The following is a 24,226-nucleotide window of genomic DNA, read 5'->3' as shown; positions in this document are numbered from 1 at the left end:
AGGTGGGGAAACGGGCTTAAATACCAAACTAAACACTAATCATACACAGGTGCAAACAATCAAGACAAAACCAACAGAAAAGGGAAAAAAGGGATCGGTGGCAGCTAGTAGGCCGGTGACGACGACCGCCGAGCGCCACCCGAACAGGGAGAGGAGTCACCCTCGGCAGGAGTCGTGACATGTATAGAGTATTTTTTATTTATAATTTTTTTTCACCTTTATTTAACCAGATAGGCCAGTTGAGAACAAGTTCTCATTTACAACTGCAACCTGGCCAAGATAAAGCAAAGCAGTGCGACACAAACAACAACACAGAGTTACACATGGAACAAACAAACGCACAGTCAATAACACATTAGAAAAGTCTATCTACAGTGTGTGCAAATGAAGTAAGATTAGGGAAGTAAGGCAATAAATAGGCCGTAGTGGCGAAATAATTACAATTTAGTAATCAAACACTGGAGTGATAGATGTGCAGAAGATGAATGTGCAAGTAGAGATACTGGGGTGCAAAGGAGCAAAAAACAAAATAACAATATGGGGATGAGATAGTTGGGTGGGCTATTTACAGATGGGCTATGTGCCGGTGCAATGATCTGTAAGCTGCTCTGACAGCTGATGCTTAAAGTTAGTGAGGGAGATATGAGTCTTAAGCTTCAGTGACTTTTGCAGTTCGTTCCAGTCATTGGCAGCAGAGAACTGGAAGGAAAGGCGGCCAAAGGAGGAATTGGCACATGCACTCAAACACACACATATATACACACAATCCCCATCCCTCTTAATTTTTGCTCAGTAGCTAATGGTGGGGACCAGCTAATGCTCAGCTCAGCACAGAGTGAAAGTCAAGTGTTATTCCACCGGGACTCAGTGCTTAGTGGGGCAATTAGAAACGCATGCATTTTCTACCACCACACACACATACACACACACACACACACACACACACACGCACACACACACAATTCTCCTGAAGCACAGTGTTTTCCACATCTGTGTAACAACGCTACACACTCTTCCACACATTCTTCCAGACATTGTGCTTACAGTAAGCTGAAGGAAAAACTCCATAAATAGCTTACAGATATCAGTTAGCAGATAACAACACCAGCACATTAGTTTCAAGGGGGAATGCATAGGGCTTTAAAAGCATGAAAATTCTCCCCAGTGTACCGTAGAAACACTGCCTTACATTTAGTATGCCAGGAGCTACAGTGTAGGTACATTACTATCACACACGAGTGTACGAGTCTGCTTCCCCTACTGCATATTTTAACATCCACTTACCATTGTCAAGCAGAGAGAGAAAACACATGTACACTTTTCAGGTTCAGAGAAAACTAACATCATTGTTCAGTTTGACTTATATTCTTAACTTGTGCAAAGTTTGATAGAAAACGGGTTATAGAAATAAAGTCACACACTATGCTCCCATTGAATCGGTAAACCTGACGACCAAATAGAAGAACAGAGATTCCAGTGCTCACACTGGACAATGAAATATCTCAGAGTGGAGAGAGTACAAATTAGGTGTCACGACTTCTGCCGAAGTCGATGCCTCTCCTTGTTCGGGTGGTGCTCGGTGGTCGACGTCACCGGTCTTCAAGCCATCACTGATCCATTTTTCATTTTCCATTGGTTTTGTCTTGTCTTCCTACACACCTGGTTCCAATCCCATTTATTACATGCTGTGTATTTAACCCTCTGTTTCCCCTCATGTCTTTGTCGGAGATTGTTTGTGGTTATGTGTTCGTGTATTTTGTATAGGTGTGCGACGGGTTTGTTTACCCATGTTTATTTTTTGTGTACGTTGGTTTCTTGGAGTTTGTTTTAAAATTATTAAACTACTCCAGTTACACCACGTTGGTTTCTCCTGCGCCTGACTTCCCTGCCACCTACACACACGACAATGACATTAGGATAGAAAGCACAGGTAGGTATACTAAACTTAGTCATTTTTCTTGAACAACTGATTTGGAAAAACTGAGTATTCGCTATCACTAGGGCTCAGAAATTATCCTGTTAAATTCACCTGGCCAGGAAAAACTCTGGGCCTAACTGTATAGTCCTCTCTGACTGACAGACCCACACAACTGAAAAGATACAGTATTTCTGAGCTCAAACTTTATGTGAAAGTAATTCAAGGTATTCCTTCTCTGCTGCCTTCTTAATAGGCTTGTCAAGTAGCCCTAGGTAAAGAAAACCATCTTAATTATAATGAAGTCTATGGGCTTGTCTGATATTCACACTACACCAGAGGTTAAGAATAACAAAGGCAAGTGCTCATGGTTTTACATGATGCAAGCGTGCCTTAGGAAAAGGGACATCTCTGGTTGTGCTGTTGCTCCTTAAAAATGCATTTTGTGATGCTAGTTTTTCCTCTGCCACATTTCTTGTTCTTCAAAAATGCACTTTTACTTCTGTCTTCATTTCAGATGACCTAACATTCAGGGGTGTCCAGAAAAACCCTGCACGAATTAACAAGCCCAGCCACAACCCAAAGATATCCCCCTCAGGGGAGTTTGTAACAGATCCACAACGCTTAAGGTCATTCCACAACGGTTAAGGTCATTCCAGATCATTTCAGATTAATCTTTATCATTCTCACCCTTTGGCCGGGGCCAGCCTGTCCATGCTGGGCTCCCCTCCCTGTCCTGGTCTCTCCTCCCTGGCCTGGTCTCTCCTCCCTGCCACCCTGCTCTGGGCACAGGGCCAGGGTTCACAGATGGCTGTGTGTGTCAATGATGAAGCGCCTGTCTCTATGTTAAATGACATGTGAATGCCAGTTTAGTCCTCTAACAGTGCTCAGCCTTGGCTCAAAGAGACACACTCACAAACTTGTTAAGGGAAGCTACCTTATGGTGTCTAGTATCTTTATCAAACGGTATGCTCCTATAGTTGTATTGTGTATCTTGATGTGGCCCTGTGGATAAGTGACCAATGTTAACATTAATCAAAGGACCAAAGCATGTTAATACTGACTTGTAAACATTAGATTTTCAGCAAGAAGTCTGATTAAAAGTACACGATTCCCCTTCACATCTCTCCAACTGACACATCGGTCTCCACAACTGGACCCCGTCATGCTTCACAGCCAGGTGGCGGCGGCGAGCCCACAGACTTTTATAACACATATAACCTTAGCCAATCAGATCTCAGCATGGATAAACCTCTCCAAAACGATGATCCACACTGCTGCACCCAATTACTCTCCTCCCAAATCAGAACACTCATCATCATAATCCCCTCCCCTGAAAAAGATTACCGGGTAAGTGAATAAAGTACATAAATCCCCATGGAAATCTGTGTTTAAAACTCCTTAAGTCTCTTCACTTTCTGTCGCCAGCTCTGTTACTGTTCTAATTCAACCAACACAGTACAGGAGGCCTACGTAGGGCATGTTTTAGATGACACTTCAAATGGTGGACTACTTTTGATCAGAGCCCAGATAGGGAGCCATTTTAAAGGGAGCCTCACGTCACTGGACACAGCAGGACCCAGTCAGCTCGGACCAGTCTTCCCTCCCAGAGGGGGCTCAAAATCTTCCTCATCAGTGTAGATGAATGTACAATAACTAAATGAGCCACATGTGACTGTGATGGCTGTTATGACTGTGATGACACCCACTAGACATCTCCTTCTCCCTCCATTCCTCCCTCCCCTCCGTCTCCCTCCGTCTCCCTCCCCCACTGTCCACCGCCATTGTTGCAACCCCTATTACTAGTCTGTTCAACCTCTCTTTCGTATCGTCTGAGATTCCTAAAGATTGGAAAGCGGCCGTGGTCATCCCCCTCTTCAAAGGGGAGACACTCTAGACCCAAACTGTTACAGACTCATATCTATCCTGCCCTGCCTTTCTAAAGTCTTCGAAAGCCAAGTGAACAAGCAGATCACCAACCATTTTGAATCCTACCGTACCTTCTCCGCTATGCAATCTGGTTTCCGAGCTGGTCACCTCAGCCACGCTCAAGGTCCTAAACGATATCATAACCGCCATCGATAAAAGACAATACTGTGCAGCCGTCTTCATCGACCTGGCCAAGGCTTTTGACTGTCAATCACCACATTCTTATCGGCAGACTCAACAGACTTGAATTCCCTAATGACTGCCTCGCCTGGTTCACTAACTACTTCTCAGATAGAGTTCAGTGTGTCAAATCGGAGGGCCTGTTGTCCGAACCTCTGGCAGTCTCTATGGGAGTGCCACAGGGATCAATTCTCTGGCCGACTCTTTTCTCTGTATATGTCAATGATGTCGCTCTTGCTGCTGGTGATTCTCTGATCCACCTCTACGCAGACGACACCATTCTGTATACATCTGGCCCTTCTTTGGACACTGTGTTAACAAACCTCCAAACGAGCTTCAATGCCATACAACTCTCCTTCCGTGGCCTCCAACTGCTCTTAAATGCTAGTAAAACCAAATGCATGCTCTTCAACCAATCGCTGCCTGCACCCGCCCGCCCGTCCAGCATCACTACTCTGGACGGTTCTGACTTAGAATATGTGAACAACTACAAATACCTAGATGTCTGGCTAGCCTGTAATCTCTCCTTCCAGACTCACATTAAGCATCTACAATCCAAAATTAAATCTAGAATCGGCTTCCTATTTCGCAACAAAGCCTCCTTCACTCATGCTGCCAAACATAACCTTGTAAAATGGACTATCCTACCAATCCTTGACTTCGGCGATGTCATTTACAAAATAGCCTCCAACACTCTCCTCAGCAAATTGGATGCAGTCTATCACAGTGCCATCCGTTTTGTCACCAAAGCCCCATATACTACCCACCACTGCGACCTGTATGCTCTCGTTGGCTGGTCCTCGCTACATATTTGTCACCAAACCCACTGGCCCCAGGTCATCTATAAGTCTTTGTTAGGTAAAGCTCCGCCTTATCTCAGCTCACTGGTCACCATAGCAACACCCACTCGTAGCACACGCTCCAGCAGGTATATTTCAGTGGTCACCCCCAAAGCCAACACCTGCTTTGGCTGCCTTTCCTTCCAATTCTTTGCTACCAATGACTGGAACGAATTGCAAAAATCACTGAAGTTGGAGACTTATATCTCCCTCACTAACTTTAAGAGTCAGCTGTCAGAGCAGCTTACCGATCGCTGCAGCTGTACACAGCCCATCTGTAAATAGCCCATCCAACTAACTACCTACCTCATCCCCATATTTGTTTTTGTTTTTCTGCTCTTTTGCACACCAATATTTCTACTTGCACATCCTCATCTGCACATATTTCACTCCAGTGGTAATTGCTAAATTGTAATTACTTCGCCACTATCGGCCTATTTATTGCCTTACCTCCTTACTTCATTTGCAAACACTGTATACAGATTTTTTTATTTTGTTTTTGACTGTACGCTTGTTTATCCCATGTGTTACTCTGTGTTGTTTTTGTCGCACTGCTTTGCTTTATCTTGGCCAGCTCGCAGCTGTAAATGAGAACTTGTTCTCAACTGGCCTAATTGGTTAAATATGGTGAAATAAAAATAAATAAAAAAGATTTAATCTCATCATAACTACAGTACCGTCAGTAATCACCGGTTCAAACTGTAATGAATGATGCAATGTCATCCCCACCAGTGGTCACTGAGGTGGAGGGAGAATCATGCTGTTACTCTACAGTTATTCACACCATCTCACTCCAACATGCTAATAAACACATGGATTCTCTCCATGCACGTAGCAAGTGGCAGTATTCAAGCTTTATTCCAGCTTTTTACAGAGACAGACAGACAGACAGACAGCCAGACAGACAAAGACACACACACACACACACACACACACACACACACACACACACACACACACACACACACACACACACACACACACACACACACACACACACACACACACACACACACACACACACAAACAAACACGCACAGGCACAATGCACACACACACAATTCTCCTGAAGCACAGTGTTTTCCACATCTGTGTAACGACGCGACACACTCTTCCTCACATTCTTCATCTATAAATGGCCCTAAATCTTGAAAAGCATTACAGCACTAAATCAGAACACTCCATTATGAAAATGAAAGATTCTTATTTTTCCAGGACGCAGTTTCTACAATAATTACAACCAGCTTCTGCTTCCCAGGGTGAAAAATAACACCACATTTACAAGTAAACCCAAAAATGATGTGAAAGCTTATTTCAGCATGACATTTTTGTAATAAGAGCGAGGAGAATGTATTAGTTTCAGGTAGTCATCTATTACTTCATCTATCAGTGTTGTGTGTGTGGAGGCAGCAGGCGTTGTAATGATTCAGCTGCAGCTTTAGCTAGACGGAGATGCTAGATTGTAGTAATGTAGTGTTGAAATGCTGGAGGAGTTATTACACATGGAGGATTAAAGCTAGAAGCAGATGAAGTAGCGTGGCTGGACCCAGTAGACCTCATATCCTGCCTTTGATTTAGGAGGGAAGTCTCCACAGACAAAATTAATAAAACAATAAATCACCAGCCTTGAAGATAAATCAGGATGACCTTTTGGAAAGATTGAGTCTCAGATTGATAAATCCCTGAGCTAATCTTGATTTACAGTTTTTCTCAGTCGTGTAAGCAATTTTTGGATCTGTGTTGAAATGTATAGCAGAGCAGTAATGATCAAATGCTAAATACCTTTACAGAACTTCTGATCATTTTCTTGCTCTAGTACCAGACTTGCATATCTAAGACCACCTTTTACAAAACATTAAATACAAATGTCATCAAAATTCACTGTTATTGATTGTTTTGTTCGCAGAATATTAACACATTATTTTCATCAGAAGAGAAATGTGTGTTATTGTCTTCACTGTTTCCATCAATCAGTAAATACTACTGCACGACATGCTAAATCACCCCATCAGTGTCATACCATGTACAATATATGGAAACTGGGCAATGGAGACTGTCTAATTGTTATGATTTCTTTTACAATATTGTGGACATGCAGAGACACAGAAAGTGAAGTTGAGTTACTTCTACGTAACTTTGGTTTACTCCTAAGTCATCATCTCCAACATTGTGACTTTCCATTATAGAGCTTTGCTTTGGTGTGGATTGAGGCCTCAGTTGTGTTGCTCCATTGTATTCACCTTTCCTTATTTCTATTGTGGATTGTGTTTCTGCGTGCCAATGGAAAGTCTACAAAACTATGAGCAACCCAGCCTTTGTCTTGAATACATGGAATTGGATTGTGATCACATGTATGAATGAATCCTACACACAATGTGCTTCTTCTTCTTCTTCTTCTTCTTCTTACTCTTGTTTTTGTCTGCTTTGACGCAAGAGATGAGTATGGTTGCGTTAATCTTTTTTGCAGGTAGTCTTGTTCTTTTGATTCATTTCTTTGCAATTTTGACGGTATAATATAGTTTTGATTAATGTATTTATGTTTTGAGAACTACTTTTTGAAAAGGCATTGACTGTAGACCTATTTAAATTACAGTAACACGTAAAAGTGGGAAAATAGAAGTAAATAAATTAAGATTATTACCAGTATTGACATTTTTCTCTTCCTTCTCTTTATTCACATAATGGCAGAAAGGTTTGTGATAGATGTGGGTGAAATTCCAACCCCCAGTTTGTGTGCTGTAAATGTCATGATTCTCTCAAAAGCCACTTATCTTTCTGGAATGTGTTTCAAGACAGATCAAAATTCTAGCAGACACAGATGAAGGCATAAAAATTGATAAAAAATGTAGCATTATGGATTCTAGTGGGTTTTATGGAACAAGAAACATACATGAGACGTACATATGAATGGCTTGGTGAATCCAAGCAGAAGACAAAGAGGTCTTTACTGCGTGGCATGCTGAAGCAACAGCTGGAGCTAGCGTCTCATCTTGCTGCAGAGTGGGTCAATCTGGGACCAAAATAAACCCTAGAGACCAGGGGCGGAGGGATGAGACAGAAAACAATGGAGAGAAAAAAGGTTAGTAGGGGCGCATTACAAAGAGGCTCTGTTGTCGGGGAAATCTGACATATAGAACTTCCTTGTATGGTGTCTGAATGTCACAATCACAAGGCAAGGCAAACAAAAAGATGTTCAAATTATTAACTATTCCAAACATTTTCTTCCTAGTGTCTAAATCCTGGATAACTTATGGTCACATATTTCCAGTGGTACACAAAGCCAGCATTTACAGAATTAGTCCTATCCCATCTTCATTTACTTCAGCTTGCTGTCAAACCTCTGTCAAACCTGTCTTTTTAGTATTCCGCACATACCACTTTGACACAATAGATGTCGTGTTAGAAAGTTGGGTGTTTTCATAATGGAACAGAAGCCAAAGAGATGATGATGAAAGTTTTCACTCAGGTTGGCGGATGATTAAAACCTCTACATCAAAGCACCTGTCGGAAATCACACAAACTTTCAAACTGTAGAGGGCTTTGACGAGATTGAGTGACCATACACACATACACTCTAAAAGTCACACACACACTCATGGGTGGAATTTAATTGAAAGTGAGAGTATCTCCTCTCCCGTGAGAGTTGTAAATTGTACCTAAAGAAGACCTGCCTTTAAAGATGATGTAGTTTTTATGGTTCAACAGACAACTGGCAAAATGGATTTACAGCAGGAAATAGAAACGTGTAGTGTATTCAAATTTAAAAAGGCATCTAAAGTTTGTACAGTGGCTTGCGAAAGTATTCACCCCCTTGGCATTTTTCCTATTTTGTTGCCTTACAACCTGGAATTAAAATAGATTTTTGGGGGGTTTGTCTCATTTGATTTACACAACATGCCTACCACTTTGAAGATACAAAATATTTTTTACTGTGAAACAAAAAAGAAATAAGACAAAAAAACAGAACTATCCATCCCCCCAAAGTGAGTACTTTGTAGAGCCACCTTTTGCAGCAATTATAGTTGTAAGTCTCTTGGGGTATGTCTCTATAAGCTTGACACATCTAGACACTGGGATTTTTTCCCATTCTTCAAGGCAAAACTGCTTCAGCTCCTTCAAGTTGGATGGGTTCCGCTGGTGTACAGCAATCTTTAAGTCATACCACAGATTCTCAATTGGATTGAGGTCTGGGCTTTGACTAGGCCATTCCAAGACATTTAAATGTTTCCCCTTAAACCACTTGAGTGTTGCTTTAGCAGTATGCTTAGGGTCATTGTCCTGCTGGAAGGTGAACCTCCATCCCAGTCTCAAATCTCTGGAAGACTGAAACAGGTTTCCCTCAAGAATTTCCCTGTATTTTGCTCCATCCATCATTCCTTCAATTCTGACCAGTTTCTCAGTCCCTGCCGATGAAAACATCCCTACAGCATGATGCTGCCACCATGGGGATGGTATTCTCGGGGTGATGAGTGGTGTTGGGTTTGTGCCAGACATAGCGTTTTCCTTGATGGCCAAAAAGCTCAATTTTAGTCTCATCTGACCAGAGTAGCTTCTTCCATGTGTTTGGGGAGTCTCCCACATGCCTTTTGCCGAACACCAAATGTGTTTGCCTACTTTTTTCTTTAAGCAATGGCTTTTTTCTGGCCCTTCTTCTGTAAAGCCCAGCTCTGTGGAGTGTACAGCTTAAAGTGGTCCTATGGACAGATACTCCAATCTCTGCTGTGGAGCTTTACAGCTTCTTCAGGGTTATCTTTGGTCTCTTTTTTGCCTCTCTGATTAATGCCCTCCTTGCCTGGTCCGTGAGTTTTGTAGAGCAGCCCTCTCTTGGCAGGTTTGTTGTGGTGCCATATTCTTTCCATTTTTTAATAATGGATTTAATGGTGCTCCGTAGGATGTTCAAAGTTTCAGATATTTCTTTATAACCCAACCCTGATCTGTACTTCTCCACAACCTTGTCCCTGACCTGTTTTGAGAGCTCCTTGGTCTTCATGGTGCTGCTTTCTTGGTGGTGCCCCTTGCTTTGTGGTGTTGCGGACTCTGGGGCCTTTCAGAACAGGTATATATATATATATATATATATATATATATATATATATGGAGATCATGTGACAGATCGTGTGACACTTAGATTGCACACAGGTGGACTTTATTTAACTAATTATGTATCTTCTGAAGGTAATTGGTTGCACCAGATATTATTTAGGGGCTTCATAACAAAGAGGGTGAAAACATACACATGCACCACTTTTCCGTTTTGACATTTTTTTTCATTTCACTTCACCCATTTGGACTATTTTGTGTATGTCCATTACATGAAATCCAAATAAAAATCAATTTAAATTACAGGTTGTAATGAAACAAAATAGGAATAATGACAAGAGGGATTAATACTTTTGCAAGGCACTGTCATTTTCACTTTAAAATATCAAACATGATTTGCCCCGATGAAAAATGTAATATGAAAAAAACACACATAATAATTAACATTTCTGTCACGTCCTGACCAGCAGAGGGAGTAGTTGTTTAGTATTTGGTCAGGACGTGGCAGAAGTTGTGTGTTGTATGTAGTTTCTAGTTGTTCTGTTTCTGTGTTAGTCTGTGTGACTCCCGATCAGGAACAGCTGGATATCGTTGTTACTGATTGGGAGTCATATATTAGGTGTGTGTTTTTCTCTTGGGGTTGAGGGTTGTTTATTTTGCACTGCTGTAAGTATCTATATAGCCTGTAGAACTGTCGGTTTGTCCTTCATTATTTTCTTGTTTTTCCGTGTTCTCATTATTTAATAAATTATGATGTTGAGCATGCAATCCGCTGCGCCTTGGTCTTCTCTACAGTACGACAACCGTTACAATTTCTTGTTGCCGCAGGATTATTTTCCTGCTGTAGCAAATTGGCTCAAATGAAGATCCTACATCTGTAGTGGTGTAATCATACATCTCGTTAATTCAGTGTTATCTCAGTATTGAAGATCCAATACTGTGATTACTGTAAGCTTATTTTACAGATTAATATTGGATAAAATGATGAGCTTGATATTCTTGGTGCTACTATGTTTCATACAGATGTAGGATCTTAATTTAAGACAGTTTGCTACAGAAGGAAAATAATCCTGCAGCAACACAAAATGGAAATTATAATGTGGATTATAATAAATTTATTTTTTTGGTAGGGGTTTATACATGTTTTCGGGAGGGTAAATCAAGTCTGACATTTTAAAGTGCAAAATACAAACATTAGAAGCCTTTTTAAACCTAGAATACACTACAAGTTTGCGCAGGAAAATTCTCAGCAGCAAAAGAGGGATCAATTTAAGATCCTACATCTGTACATAAAGCATACAGTCCTGTGGGCATTTGATAAATGTGTTATGATGACACATACAAAAACACCTTCAGATAGAGGGAGAAGCCCTAAAATAGGTAGCAGACAAATCATTTAGAAACCTGTTTCACTGAAGATGCACAGCTTCCTTTTTCTCACACTTGGCTTGCATGGTTCCATAGTTGTAGCAGCCCAACAGAGACTCATTAAGTCAACAAAGCTACACACATGATGCAATTATGTGAAATCAGTCCCGTCTGCATTATGTTGATGCTGTCAGTGACTTATCAAACAGCCACAGTGTGCAACTCTATTCCCACAGTGAGCTCTATTGACTTAAATGGATGTTCTTTAGTCACTGGTTGTACCTTTGATCAGTAAGAACAGAAAGGTTTTCAGAGGTTATTTGCATGGCAAAGAATGTGTAATGATTGAGTTGGTCCACTTGCTTTTCTGCTGCTCTCCTAGAAGTCTATTTCACCTTAATCTCAACATGAAAAGTACACTCACATTGTACACGAGGACTTTGGGACTGTGCTACAGTCTCAGAAAAATATTGTACGGTTAGGGTACAGTATTTTTCCCTGGTGTACAAAAGTAGAGGTACAGATATTATCTCATGGCGTAAGGGTTAAGGTGTTGGCTTAACAATTGCTGAACCCAGGTTCGAGTCCCGGTCAGGGCTTCAGTACCTCCTGAATTTGCTACATTGCTGTGGGATGGTGGAGAGGTGTGTACATGTGAGGGACTTGCTATAAATAGGAGGTACAGTTTTGCTACTTAATAGGAACAAACAGTTTTGTCACTGTGGTGGTACCCTAAAAAGGCAAATTTGTAAATGTTTTACAGTAAGAACTTCTAGGGTACAATTATGTACCTATAACTAATGGTACAATTGATGTACTTTACAGGCTACCACTACAGCGAAAGTGTTTGTACCCCTTTAAAATACAATTCGGTACCTTTTGAGGGTATAGACTTTTGTCTAAACATAGCTGACCAGTGTTTCCCAAATGGTGAATGGTGGGCTAAGGATAAAGACTGAAATCTTGAGAAGAATGAACGCTGGACAAAATCTGGACTGGACTTCTATCTCAGTTACTGCTGGAATAAAACAGACAGAATTATAGATAGATGTCATCAACTCTGCAAAGAGGACAGACATCAATTAAATCACAGTCTGCAGTCCAATCCAGCTGGTTTGTTGTTCAGATAAGACCCTGCTGACGCGTATATGTTACAGGCTTCAGAGAATTAGAACTCTCTACATTCTAACATGAAAATATTGAGTAAATGTATGTTATTTGCACCTTGGTAATATTGATTTGAAATCCAGGATAGAAGGGTTTTGACTGCCAATTTGCCAACCCTAAAACAAAGTTAATTTATTCTACAAAACGTCTCTCTAAACGTGTTGATTAGCAATAAAAAAAGAGACTTTGCCTGTCAGTATAAGATGTTTTTAGCATTCAAATATTCACTGTGAATAAAGTCCATTCCATGATTTATTCTACTGAGAGTTTCCCTAATGTGTGAGTCACAGGCCTATATCAATAAACCCCCCCTCCCTCCCAATCCATGATGAGGAATGTAATGTAAGCTACATGAGGGGAGTGATATATTGCCGGTGAGCATGACATGATGGTCACCCTGAAAGCACATCTGTAGCTGAGGGAGGGAGAGCAGCTGGATCCATTCCGCTGGGGGGAGCCATGTGGGATTTGCATATGCATTTGTAAACATGCTCCATCCCCAAGGCACGACGCAAGTAAATGCTATCCATTTCTGGATCAGATCAGCAACGTGGTATGGAGCAGTGGAAACAGCCAGAGCATCCAGCTCTTTGAGCGATGTGTAAATAAACATTGTGTTTGTTCACGTATCCTTGAAATTACAGGTGTATTGTCTGTTTTTGATATCGCAATGTCGTACGCCACAGGAGTGTTCTTGTTCAGGTGGTGCCTGTCTGTTGCATGGTTATAATTGTTTATAACCCTGCAACAGGTAAACCATATAATTGTTTATCTTACACTTTTCATGAGTAAGATTCATAGATTAACATAAGGGTCAAAGTGGAAAGAATGTTTGGGCGTAGATTACTATTCGTCTTTTGTTTAGTTAGGTGTGTTATCCCTGTGAAAATCCTTACAAAGGCCTACTCCATTGTGACATCACATTGATATGACATCTGAGTCACTCAGAACAGGCGAAAGTTATCTCTTGTGTTGTTTTGTATTTGATTAAAGCACAGTATGTGCTGTATACACATAAAGGGCCATCTGCACCAAGGACGGTAACTATAACAAGAAATTATACATAACTATACATTTTGGCCAGCATGGTGTGGAATCGTTCTCCACTCTTTTCGTAGTTATCGTTGTAGTGTGAACGTTCCCGTTCACTTGAAGTAGAACAGATTACGTTTTTTATCTTTGTATTTATTGTGATAGTAATTGTTCTTGGTGCGGACGGACCTTATAACTCTCACAGAACAAAAGCAGACCCAGATAGGATTCATTTGATTACAGAGTTATAGCCTGCTGGATGCACACACGATCACATATATAGCGTTTCATTCTCCTTTCATGTGCTACTGTCTCTCTGGACCATATGTTCTCAGTTCTGTCTGTATTGGCATTACTGGCATTATTACACACAGAATTAATATCCTCAGCTGAAGGGTTCTGGTTTGTGTGTTAGTGTGTTTTTGTGCATACGTGTGTGTGTGTGTGTTTTTTGTACATGCATTAGAGTGCGCATCTGAGTTTGAACTGTCAGATGGGGGACAAACAAAATATATACAGTACCAGTCAAAAGTTTGTACACAACTACTCATTCAAGGGTTTTTCTTTATTTTTTGTATTTTCTACATTGTAGAATAATAGTGAAGACACCAAAACTATGAAATAACACATATGGAATCATGCAGTAACCAAAAAAGTGTTTAACAAATGAAAATGTATTTTATATTTGAGATTCTTCAAAGTAGCCACCCTTTGCCTCAATGACAGCTTTGCACACTCTTGGCATTCTCTCAACCAGCTTCATGAGGTAGTCATCTGGAATGCATTGCAATTAACAGGTGTGTCTAATTAAAAGTACATTTGTGGCATTTCTTTCCTTCTTAATGCATTTGAGCCAATCAGTTGTGTTGTGACAAGGTAGGGGTGGTATACAGAAGATAGCCCTATTTGATAAAAGAGAAACGACAGTCCGTCATTACTTTAAGACATGAAGGTCAGTCAATTCGAAAAATTTCAAGAACTTTTAAAGTTTCTTAAGTGCAGTCGCAAAAACCATCAAGCGCTATGATGAAACTAGCTCTCATGAGGACCGCTACAGGAAAGGAAGACCCAGAGTTACCTCTGCTGCAGAGTAAATGAGTGATACAAAGTATGTTGACAGCAAGTGCTTCCACACAGTGTGTGTGTGTGTGTGTGTGTGTGGACATGTTTAACTATACTTGTGGGAAGCAGTAGTCCCCACAAGAATAGTAAACAAACAAACAAACAAACATTTGACCAACCGGGGACATTTTGTTGGTCTCCACATGGTCAAATGCCATTTCTAGGTGGTTTAGGGTTAAGGTTTGAATTAGTGTTAGGGTTAGAATTAGGTTTAGGAGCTAGGGTTAGGAGCTAGGGTTAGTTTTAGGGTTAGGAGCTTGGGAAAGGTTTAGGCTTAGGGTTAAGGTTAGGTTTTTGGGTTAAGGTTAGGGTTAGGGTACGGGTTAGGGTTTAAGGAAAAATAGAATTTTGAACGGGACTGAATTGTATGCCTCTATAAGGTTAGCTGCGCAAGACTGTGTGTCTGTCACCAGATCTCAACCTAACTGAACACGTATGGGAGATTCTGGAGCATTGCCTGAGACAGCGTTTTCCACCATCATCAACAAAACACCAAATTATATAATTTATTGTGGAAGAATTTTGTCACATCTCTCCAATAGAGTCCCAGACACTTGTAGAATCTATGCCCAAGGTGCATTGAAGCTTTTCTGGTGGCTCTTGGTGGCCCAATGCCCTATTAAGACACTTTATGTTGGGGTTTCCTATATTTTGGCAGTTACTTCTTTGTTGGTTACAGCATCTAAAGACATGCTAACACAATATCTATTCAAGAACATGCGTTGTTTGTTCCTCTGTGTTTGGGGATGAAGTAAAGTATCTCAGTTGTGCTGATCTAAGGAAAAAGTCCCTTGTTATCCCAGCACATTATATAAGGATGATGCTGAAAGATGTACAGGCTGACATTCAGACAGTGATTTGTAAATCCCATATTTATCAATAAAGCATTTTATTCACTCTATATTCACATATCGTTACAGTCCCATATATCACAGCCTTGCTCTGTTCTGTAGGTGTTTGTACGAGTCATACTAGTTCATCAATGGCTTCTGTAATGCATTGTCATGACTGTGAGAGAGTGCTGAAGCCACCTGTAACCCTAACACTGACACTAGCTACAGCCACACAACCTAACCCTAACCATAAGTCTATGTCCACATCCCGATTCAACCCTAACCTCAGCCACAATTCTAACCCTAGCCCTTACCCTAACCCTAAATTATGCAAGGATAAATGAAAACTGCTGAAGGTAGTCTCATCATTGCCTCCCCATCCAGGGAGATACAGAAGCCATGTGGAACTGTCCGTGGTGCTGAAACCACATGGAACTGTCCGTGGTGCTGAAATGGGATATAAGCTGGAGGCTGTTAGAAAACAGCTAAAATAACACTTTGGCCTGTTTTCTCAGGAAATCAATCTACCCTGTAAACAGGATTGTCCAAAATCATAGTTCTCTAAAGAATTAGCAGCTTTTATAATCAGATTTAGGTTGACCACAGTTGACATGAGTAGGCAAGAATTGGCTTGAAGAAGCAAAACTTGAGTCATGGTAAAGACAGGGAGGAAATCTTTAAACATGATTTCTCTTTTCCACTTCTGAGGACTGGAGAAGAGAAACAGAGAGAGAATGCACATTTACATTTGATACTTTTCAAATAAATGCATTACCTTATTTTACCTCTGCCATCCAATGAAATTCATGAATATTCCAAAGGCTGGATAGATAGGAAAACAACATTATGAATTCTGCAGTAATAAAATGCATACTTAATGTACTAGTGGTGTGGGAAAGTGAATACATCAAGCCAGCTTCATGTATTTTTGTATCACATAACCATTATTGAATGATATTCTACCGGTAATTAGTGTAGGCCTCAATCAATAATGCTTTCTGTGGCTCTATATAGGGCACTAAGTTTGAAGCTGAACTGACTACGAAAGTCATAGAATACAACTAGAACAAGGGCTTGGAGGTTTTCTTCTGGTCGGTCACCTAGGTAAGGCGAAACTCATAGCCTTAGATATAACCTTATATTCTGTTATTCCACTCAGCGCCTTCATGCCCCAAAAAGGGCAGAAGCTATTTCCATATTTATTGAAGTGTGGCTGTGATGAATAAATCAAAGCCCCAGCTAATGGCCTTTGCACATTCCTTAATAAATCTCCTCTTTAATATGCATCATTAAGTACTCGCCTGTGTGTGGCTGCTCAAAAGGCCTAGAGTGCTTTGTTTTCATTTGCTAAAACATTCCTCCCTCTCTTTTTTCCGCCTGTTGTTGTTGTGTTGCTGTTCTCTTCTCTCTTGGTGCTTACTGACCGTACCATCCCCTCAACGACTGGGTCACAACCACTACTAGTTTTCATGACTAAACACAATGCAATCAGCCAATTAAGATAGACTGGTGTCCAATTAGTGATGTGAAATCACACGTTGCGTTGAACTGTCAGACAGAAGATGAGGTCGAGGGTACCGTTTCCCTTTGATTTCAAGACATCAGCTCAAACATGCACATTCAAATGTTATTAGCATACTGCTACTCAGAAATACTTTACTTATCACACAGACCAACCATCCTCTCAAACCAGCTCATTCAAATAAATGTGAAGAAATATGTAATTTGTTTAATGGAATGTTTCATGTAATACAGCATTAAACATGTAACCCTAGAGACAGCACTAAATAAATTCACATGGTCATTTGTCACATCTGATCTTATCTGAGTGTGATCTCCATGGTTACAATGCCAGAATATCTGCAGAGCCACTGGGACAGGAATGATTCGATCATGAATCAACAATTCTCTCAGAAAGCAAATGCAAAGTGTCAGAAAATGGGAGATATAGTGTAAATGTGAGGAGAGCCTTGCTGGCTGGGCGAGACGGGAGCATTGTAGCGCGTGTGAAATGGTAAGCTAGGAAGCTGGGCTAGGTATTGTTCAGGCAGGAGAATGGATTCCTGAATGGTGTCCAGCAGGCAGTCTGAGGCCTAGGATTCAAAGAGGCACAGCTTCCTCTCTCCTTCTCTCCCTGGGTGAGAATACACACACACACAATGGGGAGCACCAGCATGAATAGGACATTTCAAGACGCGAGAGGGGAGCTAAACTAGAAAATGTGTGCATAATGGATGCTCAGCGAGTAGAAATTAATCATTTTAATATCTACAGACTACATTCTAATGAGGCTCTGGCTATAAACATGACTGGCTGCTGGCAGGGGATGAAATGCACAGCGGAGGTACATTCCAAAATGTTATAGAACACAGCAAGGAACTGTTCCAAGTTGATTTATCAATAATTTAAAATACGGCAGAAAGCATTTTTTTTCATAAATATTTTGGATCCAGTTGCCCAGGTCTCCACGTTGATACTTTGAAGGAGGGAGAGGAAGAGAATCTAGAGATTTGATGAGAGGATATGAAACAAAACAAGAGGACAGAAGTGGAGAGGACATTCAAGGATAGGTAAGAAAACACGAGGGAAATTAGAGGAGGAGACGTGAAGTCCTTCAGGTCTACTTGACATGGCTGCATGCCTCATTACCTGCTCCCCGTCCACCCTCCCTTCCCCTCCCCCACACACACACACCACCTCCACCTCCCATCTTCTCCTCACCGTCTCCTCTCCCTTCCCCCTCCCCTCCCCCAACACACATGCACACCACCTCCGCCTCTCATCTTCTCCTTCTCTCCCCACTTCCCCCCACTCAAAAACTATTTTTCGTCCTGTCCTCAACTCCCCCATTGTTCCTGGCCTCGTCGCCTCCCTGCTCCTTCCTTCCCTCCCTCCCTCCCTTCTCAGAGCCTTCCTCTAATTCTGTCCTCTCGCCGTCTCCCTCCTTTCCCTGGGTGGCTGTGTTCTGTAAAGCCATGCTATGTGGCTGAGGTGGCGGTGCGATACCAGGTCGGCTGTTCTGCTCCATTTGGCACATCTGTTGGGACTGGCATGTCTCAATGACACCCAGCAGCGCTACCATTCTTCTGCTCCACAGCACCAGTCTCCACAGCACCAGTCTCCACAGCACCAACACAATTAAAACCCAGACCCAGACCCATCCGAAAGAGTCCCCTCCTTCTCCGTCCATACATACAGAACTTCAGGTTACCTCTGTGTCTGTCTAAACCATTTGACTTTGGTTTGAACTGATTGTATGCAACTGGGTGCTCGGAATCCACGGGTAAACAAATTGTTTATGTTACAACCAGATGGTTGCACAACAGTGATCTTGGTGTTTTGGGACACCAGAGATAAAAATGGTTAGAGGGGCAGTCTATGAAACTATCTACCCTGGGACATCATGGGGTGACATTGGAGAAGGCTGTCAGAGAAGGCACAGTGTAGTGGAAGAAAAAAGGAGAGGAGGACAAAGTGGGAGGGTTGGATAACTGGCAGTGAGAGAATTAGGTGTTGTGATTAATAGGTGAGACTATATCTACACTATGTGACCAAAAGTATGTGGACACCTACTCGTCCAACATCTCATTCCAAAATCATGGGCATTAATATGGAGTTGGTCCCCACTTTGCTGCTAAAACAGCCTCCACTCTTCTGGGAAGGCTTTCCACTAGATTTTGGAACATTGCTGCGGAGAATTGGTTCCATTCAGCCTCAAGAGCATTAGTGAGGTCGGGCACTGATGTTAGGCGATTAGGCCTGGCTCACAGTCTGCGTTCCAATTCATCCCAAAGGTGTTCGATGAGGCTGAGGTCAGGGCTCTGTGCAGGCCAGTCAAATTCTTCCACACCGATCTCAACAAACCATTTCTGTACCTCGCTTTGTGCACGGGGGCATTGTCATGCTGAAACAGGAAAGGATTTCTAATGCAAGAGAAAGGTCATATTGTAAAATATCTCACTGGATGCAATTCCTCTGGCTTCCACAGAGTGTCAGCCGTCTACGTTCAAGGTGTCAGGCTTGTAACTTCAAAACAAATAAGAAATAAGAGGACACAGTCTTGGAAATCCGTGTTTCTGTACGCTGTGACGAAGTTGGGCACCTGCTAAAATTGGTTTCCTATTGAACATACTTATTTCCAAAATAAATGTTATAGTTTGATTACATTTTAGGGTGTCTGAGGAGTAAATAGAAACTTATTTTAGGGGTAGTTTAGGGGTAGATTTTGGATTCCTTTCTCTGCAAGTTGAACGAGTGGATTACACAAATCGATGGCGCCAACTAAACAGACTTTTTGGGATATAAAAAAGGATTTTATCTAACAAAACTACACTACATGTTATACCTGGGACCCTTTGGATGACAAATCAGAGGAAGATTTTCAAAAAGTAAGTGAATAATCTTTATATGTGAATGTATGAAACCTGTGCCGGTGGAAGAATATTTTGATGTGGGGCGCCGTCCTCAAACAATCGCATGGCATGTTATCGCTGTAATAGCTACTATAAATCAGACAGTGCCATTAGATTAACAAGAATTTAATCTTTCAGGCGATATAAGACACTTATATGTACCTAAATGTTTAAAATCCATAATAACTATTAGAATTTATTTGAATTACGCGCCCTCCAGTTTCACCGGAAGTTGTCCCGCCAACGGGACACCGATCCTTAAGGTTTCCCTTCACTGGAACTAAAGGGCATAGCCCAAACTATGAAAAACAGCCCCAGACCATTATTCCTCCTTCACCAAACTTTACAGGTGGCACAATGCATTGGGGCAGGTAGCATTCTCCTGGCATCCACCAAACCCAGATTTGTCCACCGGACTGCCAGATGAGGAGTTGTGATTCATCACTCCAGAGAACGTGTTTCCAGTGCTCCAGAGTTCCAGAGTCCAATGGTGGCGAGCTTTACACCCCTCCAGCCAACGCTTGGCATTGCGCATGATGATCTTAGGCTTGTGTACGGCTGCTCGGCCATGGAAACCTATTTCATGAAGCTCCCGAGGAACAGTTCTTGTGCTGACGTTGCTTCCAGAGGCAGTTTGGAACTCGGTAGGGAGTGTTGTAACAGAGGACAGACAATTTTTACACGCTACGCGCTTCAGCACTCGGTGGTCCGTTCTGTGAGATTGTGTGGCCTACCACTTTGCGGTTGAGACGTTGTTTGTCCTAGATGTTTCCACTTCAAAATAACAGCACTTGCACTAGGCAACTCTAGCAGGGCAGAAATTTGACAAACTGACTTGTTGGAAAGGTGCCAATGTTTGTCTATTGAGATTGCATGGCTGTGTGCTCGATTTTATACACCTGTCAGCAACGAGTGTGGTTGAAATAGCCGAATCCACTCATTTGAAGGGGTGTTCACATACTTTTGTATATATCGTGTATATGTTTAGAGGAGGTTTTCCTCGGACCTCTGATCCACACTGCAGAGTAATTTATTGACAAATGGACGGGCAGTATCAGACAGAAACGAGATGTATGACAATCACTGCGACATACGGAGAGAGGGGGAAGAGAAGGGGAACAGGGAGGAAGGGAGAGGCAGACAAAGATTGAGAGACAGAAGAAAGGCAATCGAGAGGAAAGAGAGAGAGAGAGGTATAGTAGATCTTAATATCTTTTTTTTATGTATGACTTCCATATCTCACTGAAGTCCTCAGATGAATAAGGCCAACCTCTAACAGAATGTAGAATGAGTTGATTACAGAAAGAGGGTTAGGAGAAATTGCCAGTGGTGTTTCTCAACTGCCTCGGGGTGAGTGAGGAACTCTCTCCTCCAAAACCAGTTATTCTGATTACAGGGTGCAAGTCGGCTCTACACAGCTCTGCTGAACTGCCAAGCAATATTAGGAAATATAGAGTATCAGCTGAACTAGAGTGGGAGGAAAAAAGGGGGGAGAGAGAGAGAGCTTGTGGACTGCATCTGTTCTGATCACTTCCCTCCTCGTTATTTCAGTTAGTGTTTAGTTACTTAACTGTAATGACTGGAGTTGTGCTCTTCTCTCCCAGAATTACTGCTAATCATACAACCATGTTGCATTTATGGCATCAAAAACCAACAGAGAGAGAGGCCAGTGAACTATCTCCAAGTTGTCAACGAGCCATTAGCAGTCTTTTCTACAGCTGCTGCCTGGACACCAGCCCTTGGCTAGCCAAGCTAGTTCTATTGTGGCCTACTGTGGCTCAATCTCAAATAATATCCTATTCCCTCCCTATAAAGTGCACTTTTGGCCAAAGGGCCATATGGCTCAGGCTAAAATCAGTGCACTATTTAGGGTATAGGCTGTCATTTCAGATTGAGCCTAGGCTTTTCAAGTAGTGCCCGACATTCTGGTTGCTGTGGCAACTGCGATGTTAAAAGTTGCAGTGATTCCTTTTGGTGAAGAATATCAAACCCATTTTACAAACTCACAAGTGAAATACAATTGTGTGGAAATACTGGAGCACTTGTGGAATGTAGTGGTTCTCTCATGCTCTAAGAAGTCATCAATACTTTGATTTATCTCTGTGTTGCTCGGCTAAAAACATGACATTTGTTTTGTTCTGGTATGCATGGCTGGAGTGAGAGTGAACCCTGTATTCAAAGTTTGGTATTGCATCAGCAGTTTTTCTCTTGTTTTGTCAGTCACTAACAGTCACTCAATTAGCCATGGGCACGAACATGCTTTAGATTACCAGGTAAGTGAGTCTAGCCAGCTATTTACACCTTGTAGTAATCATGGCTAAATTAGGTAGTGGTAAAGTGACTGCATAGATACTAAACAGAGAGTTGCAGCAGTGTAAAGACAAAGGGGTCAGTGCAAATAGTTCAGGTGACCATTTGATTAATTGTTCAGGAGTCTTATGGCCTGGGTGTAGAAGCTGTTAAGGAGCCTTTAGGACCTAGACTTGGCACTTTTTGTGTCAAAAGACGTTGTGACACTTCCTCTGACACCGCCTAGTATATACAGTTGAAGTCGAAGGTTTCCATAGGTTGGAGTCATTAAAACTCATTTATCAACCACTCCAAAAATGTCTTGTTAACAAACTATAGTTTTGGCAACTCGGTTAGGACATCTACTTTGTGCATGACACAAGTCATTTTTCCAACAATTGTTTACAGACAGAGTGAATTATAAGTGAAATAATGTATCACAATTCCAGTGGGTCAGAAGTTTACATACTCCAAGTTGACTGTGTCTTTAAACAGCTTGGAAAATTCCAGAAAATTATGTAATGGCTTTAGAAGCTTCTGATTGGCTAATTGACATCATTTGAGTCAATTGGAGGTTTACCTGTGGATGTATTTCAAGGCCTACCTTCAAACTCAGTGCCTCTTTGCTTGACATCATGGGAAAATCAAAAGAAATCAGCCAAGACCTCAGAAAAAAATTGTCAACCTCCAAAAGTCTGGTTCATCCTTGGGAGCAATTTCCATACACCTGAAGGTACTAGGTTCACCTGTACAAACAACAGTACGCAAGTATAAACACCATGGGACCACTCAGGAAGGAGACACGTTCTGTCTCCTAGAGACGTGTGGTACTTTGGTGCGAAAAGTGCAAATCAATCCCAGAACAACAGCACAGGACCTTGTGAAGATGCTGGAGGAAACGGGTACAAAAGTATCTATATCCACAGTAAAACGAGTCCTATATCGGCATAACCTGAAAGGCCGCTCAGCAAGGAAGAAGCCACTGCTCCAAAACTGCCATAAAAAAAGCCAGACTATGGTTTGCAACTGCACATGGGAACAAAGATTGTACTTTTTGTAGAAATTTCCTCTGGTCTGATGAAACAAAAATAGAACTGTTTGGCCATAATCATCGTTATGTTTGGAGGAAAAAGGGGGAAGCACGGTTGGGATGATCATGTTGTGGGGGTAGTTTGCTGCAGGAGGGACTGGTGCACTTCACAAAATAGATGGCATCATGAGGATGGAAAATTATGTGGATATATTGAAGCGACATCTCAAGACATCAGTCAGGAAGTTAAAGCTTGGTCGCAAATAGGTCTTCCAAATAAACAATGACCCCAAGCATACTTCCAAAGTTGCGGCAAAATGGCTTAATGACAACAAAGTCAAGGTATTGGAGTGGCCATCACAAAGCCCTGACCTCCTTCCTATAGCACATTTGTGGACAGAACTGAAAAAGCATGTGCGTGCAAGGATGCCTACAAACCTGACTCAGTTACTCCAGCTCTGTCAGGAGGAATGGGCCAAAATTCACGCAACTTATTGTGGGAAGCTTGTGGAAGGCTACCTGAAACGTTTGACCCAAGTTAATTAACTTCTTATGAATGGTGGCAGTATTGAGTAGCTTGGATGTGTAACGTGCATCGTATAGAGGGGACCAAGGCGCGGCGTGTTGAGTGCTCATGATTATTCTTTAATGAAAACTAAACACTTCTACAAAGAATCAAAACGACAGCAAACAGTTCCGTCAGGCAGCAGACAAAAAAACGGAAAACAACTACCCACAAAACACAATAGAAAAAAACCCAACTTAAATATGATCTCCAATTAGAGACAATGCGAACCAGCTGCCTCTAATTGGAGATCATCCCAAAACTCCAACATAGAAATAGAAAAACAAGAACTAAACATAGAAATAAAAAACATAGAATGCGCACCCATATCACACCCTGACCTAACTAAACAGAGAAAAAAACAGCACTCATAAGTAAGAGCGTGACAGGATGACTGACGTGCCCAGAGTAAACAGCCTGCTACTCATGCCCAGAAACTAAGATAAATATAATTAGTAGATTTGGATAGAAAACACTCTGAAGTTTCTAAAACTGTTTGAATGAT

This window comes from Salmo trutta, chromosome 18 (genome assembly GCF_901001165.1).
Source record: "Salmo trutta chromosome 18, fSalTru1.1, whole genome shotgun sequence".
NCBI lineage: Eukaryota > Metazoa > Chordata > Actinopteri > Salmoniformes > Salmonidae > Salmo > Salmo trutta.
This window is presented reverse-complemented; position numbering follows the sequence as displayed.